General features: G+C 28.3%; 1 pseudogene; it reads left to right on the top strand.

Annotated features, from left to right (window-relative positions):
* The first annotated feature begins 1919 nt into the window (after positions 1-1919).
* Positions 1920-3090, top strand: LOC107872467 (annotated as a pseudogene).
* Positions 3091-4938: the final 1848 nt, after the last annotated feature.

Below are 4938 nucleotides of genomic sequence, written 5' to 3'. Positions count from 1 at the left end.
CATTAGTTCCTCAGCACTCAATAGACTTAGTCCTTCAGTATCCCAATATTAGTACTCGGATATCAGAAAATCCGCGTTATCAGAATTCATGAGTCGGTGTTACCATGATCTCAGTCACGGTCACATATTCATGCATGTATTCTCACGTTCGTGTTATTCAGTCAGTTAGTATTGTTCATGCATATGAACCATTGCTTTCAGCTACCTCACTTGCATACCAGTACATTCAACGTACTGACGTATTTGCGCTATGGTATTTTATACCATAGGTTTAGAAGCACGAGCTCCCCAACATCCTTAGTAGATCAGACGTTCAGCATCCAGATTAGCAGTGAGTCCTCATCATTCGAGGATAGCATGATTATTTTATTACTATATTATTTCAGTAGTTCAGAGTTAGTTGGGGATATGTCCCATCAACTCCATAGATTTCAGACAGTTTAGAGGCTTTCAAACCACTGCATGTTTCAGATAGTTTATTTTAGTTTTGAATATTGTTATACCCCATTACAGACATTATTTTATATTCAGTATTAGTTCAGTTTTGAACCTTATGGCCTTACAGCTTATATTCTGCATAATTACAGTATATTATTCAGTGCTCAGTTACACATATCAGTCATGAGTTAGCTTGCGATTTTTCGAGGCCATGAGCACCATGTAATGTTCCGGGTACTAGATTCGGGGCGTCATTTACATAAGAAATTCTTCAAAGCCAATCGGCATTCATCTACGACCTGTAAACTATAAAAAAAAATATAATAGTAATCACAAAACTTCGATTTTGATCCAACCAATTCTTATTTGAGCAAAAATTTCGACCTTATAGAATGATTTTGAATGAAAACAAAGAAGATATATATATATATATATATATATATATATACACACACACACATGTTGAATTCTATTATGCTAACAAAACCAGTGAAAGAGTTGAGGGTTAGAAAATCAAGCATCCATCAATCTAGACATGTAATCGAATCAAGTTAGATAGGCATCAATCATATTCTCCTAGTAGGCAAACCGGTTTGTTCTCCAGTTTAACGTACATCTCAATATTTATAGAAATATTTCCTTAATAAAGTCCTATTTTAGGTGTAGTTTTCTAATTGAATAGTAGAAAGGAAAATTATTAATTAATTCTCCTACCATATATTTTAGGAGTCTCATATATGTTAGGAAGTCTAGTAGAAAGGAAAATATTAATTAATTCTCCTATTATATATTTTAATAGTCACATATATTTTAGGAAGTCTAGTTAATATAATAAAAAGTAGTTAAATAATAAATTAAAAAATGGTGAAAAAGACAGTTTTGTCTAAAGAAGAGTCTTTTAATGAATGATAAAAAGTTCAAATCACTTTTCTAAAGGTTTTCAAACTTTTAATATATTATAGATTATAGATATAAATTATAAATTTCTAGTCAAAGTGCATAGAATTATGTGTAAACCACTTTTTCTGTGACACGTCATATATATGTATGACGTGAAAAGGTCAAATTACTTTAGTAAGTGTGTAAATAATCCATTAATTAGGTTAGCACTATAAAATTGATGTCCACACTCTTGTGATCCTTAAATTAAAAATCGCGTACTTGTAAATCTCAATATTTACTACAAATGAATTTGCATTAGTAGTTGTTAATGTATCTTCATCATATTTAATTAGTATGGGTATGTAAAATTTCCTTGTAAAATTCAAATTTATAACTAAACTAAAACTTAATTATTCACAAAATCATGAACTAACATCCCTACTAATAATGTTATTAACGTGTGATATAGATATGTGGTGAATAATCTTTCTACTAGCTAGCTTTACATAGCTAATTAAAATCTATATAAAGGCTAGAAGCTCTAAATATTTCCTCGCCAGTTTCTTTTCATAACTTCTTGCAATTTGAAGGAGAAGAATATGGGTATGAAAGGCAAGTTGATTGCTTCAATGGAGGTGAAGTGTGGAGAACACTTGTTTCATGTTATTTTTCACACAAATACACATCATGCACCGAATATAAGCCCTAATAATGTCAAACATTTTGAGATTCATGAAGATGAAACATTGAAGATTAGTTCGATTGTTAGTTGGAAATATATGGAGGGTAATAGACATTTCTCCGCTCTCCCCATATTATTTGTTTGCATCAATTTTTTATATTTAGGTGTATCTCTTATTACCAATGTCATCTTTTAAGACAATTATTTCCATAAAAAGTTATTTGATAGTGTTCGATTACCATAAATATATTCTGAATAAAACATTTTGCATCAAAGAAGGAAACGTAACTTAATTCACTTGTGGGTGAAACTTGAAAGTTACTTCCTCAACAAAACTATCTTAACTTTTGATTTTATTTTATTTAGCCCAAAAAATGATTAAACATTATCTGTAGCACTCAAAATTTCCATAAAATTAAAACACTAATTATACTAATCGTTAATATATAACTTTTGTATATATCTTTCATTCACCAACCAAAAATTAAAAAATATTTTTCAAACAGTATGCAAATAAAAAATTCTTTCATGGAAATTTAATTCAATCACACCAAACACAATATATAAAAAATTATAATATGTCCTACTAATTCCCATATTCTCTACAATGTAAATTGTTCTTTTGATATTCTAAGGGAATTACATTCGGGACAAAACGTAGCTCAGTTCAATCTTCATGAACGTCAAATAGTTTTTAAGAAAATAAATAATGAGGAAAAACAAGATAAATAAGATGAGGATATTATTTTTTGAATATTTAAATCTTTAATGAGAATTTGACCATTGAACTAGATAACACCTCTTGTGTATTTTTTTTTTTTTAAATTTTAATGATTATAGATGGGAAAAAAATTGCTACGGAAATGATTGAAGCCATCGATCCTCAGAAGAAGTCAAATCACTTGGAAAGTGATTAAAGGAGGTGTTAGAGAGTTATACAATTCTTTCACAGTAATCTCATCATGTGAACATCAATGGTTACATTTGCACTTGTGTACGAGAAGAAAACAGCAGACGCTCCAGACCCCCTCGCTATCTTAGCTTATTGACTTGATATGACCAAGGATATAGGTCACCTTCTCAAGTAATAAAAAATATGACATTCAATGATTTATAAATGTTTGTGGGCGCTTCACGCGTTTGCGCTTGTATGATGAATATTTGATAATATTGGCCAGTTTTAGCTAGAACATATATATTATGTATGCCAACCTCAAAGTAATGTTATGCTTGGAGAATATATATGATGTATGCCAGTCTCCTTCTGTGAATAGATTTACAATGGTCAATAAATGTAAGTTATAGGATCAATTTGCCCAATTAAAAGAGCAACAACAGAAGGGAGAAATTACTTTGAATGATAATGATATCTTTGCAAAAGTACTTGAGACAGAAAAAAATGGATATTTTCAAGCATATGTTTCTGAAAAAAATATTACTGAATACTTCGGTGGAAGATCAACAAAGATACAACTAATAAAGCAATTAGAAACAACCAAAAAAGGAATCAACGAGCATGTGGAAGAAATTAAAATGGAAGCTGATAGAAAAATTGAAGAAATGAAAAAAAAAACAGATAATAAGTTAGCAGAGTTGAGTGAAACATGGAAAGAAAAATTTCAAATGATGATTGCAGTGCAAGGTCAACAATCAAATGATGCAAATCTAACTATAAGTACTTATTTATATTATTTTGTATCACTTATCTAGTAAATATGTAATTTCTAGAAGAAAATATTCACATTAATAGTTAAATTTAACATTTGCAATTATTATATTTTATCATCCTCTTATTTGATTGTTTTAGTTGTTATTACAGCTTGTGAAGGAGTGATGAAAAAATCAAGATGGACAAGGACTTGAACAACTATTTTCTTTTGCAAAAGTACATTGATATGCTTGAGTTAAACGATGTTTTATAATAATTTTGTTGAACCTTTGTTAACTCCTTTCTCTAATATATTGCTTTATTACATAATTTAAAATATTCTGCTATAATTTTTATAAATTTTATGTCATTCCTCAAATACATTTATGAATTAATAGCTATAATTTTTTAAATTTATAGAAAAATATACATAATTATCATGAAAATAATAATACTTTTTTTATAGCAAATGGAGAAATTTTTTTGCTACAATTTATATCTCATCACAAAAAAAATATGTAAATTTAGCTATGTTATTTTAAGTTCGTAGCTAGACATTACTCCTTGCAACTGCCACATATCAAGAGCATGAATAAAAATATTAACTTTTCACAACAAATATAGATTTTTTTTTTAGCTATAGTGCTCTTTAGTTCATGACTATAAGTATGGATTCTTATCTACAAATTTTAAATATTTGTAGCAAATATTTTAATTCATAGCTATAAGTTTTTAAATTTGTGACTAAATATGAATACTATTACCACAAAATTAAACCATAGAAATAGCCATAAAATTTAAATTTACATGACAAATAACTTAATTTTTTGCTACAATTTAACGTCTCATGGCTACAATATGAACATAACTACACATTTTATTTGTCGTGGAAAAAGAATAAAAACACTTGCTACAAGTATAATTTTTGTGGCAGAATTTTTTTTTATCTTCATAGCTACAACGCAATTTTTTGTAGCAATAAGTATAAATTCTTAGTCACAAATCATGTAAAGTTTGTAGCTAACTTTTAATCATACTACCACTTGTTATGAAAGCTATGAAACAAATATCATAGCTAAAATATTTAGCTACGAAAAATTTTATATTTTGCTACGATGAATTTTATAACAATATATATCTTTTGTTGTAGTAATGAATTTTGCAAGTTTAAGATTTTACCTATAACAATTACTGTACAAGTATTTATTACTTTGTCATTCTAATTCTTTTTCAATCCTTTTTGTTGTTATTTCTAAAGCTAATACTAGGATTATACCTGTCAAGTGGG

Source organism: Capsicum annuum, unplaced genomic scaffold (assembly GCF_002878395.1).
Source record: "Capsicum annuum cultivar UCD-10X-F1 unplaced genomic scaffold, UCD10Xv1.1 ctg3430, whole genome shotgun sequence".
Taxonomy (NCBI): Eukaryota; Viridiplantae; Streptophyta; class Magnoliopsida; order Solanales; family Solanaceae; genus Capsicum; species Capsicum annuum.
The sequence above is the reverse complement of the archived record's forward strand: the minus strand, read 5'-3'. Positions and strand labels throughout refer to the sequence as shown.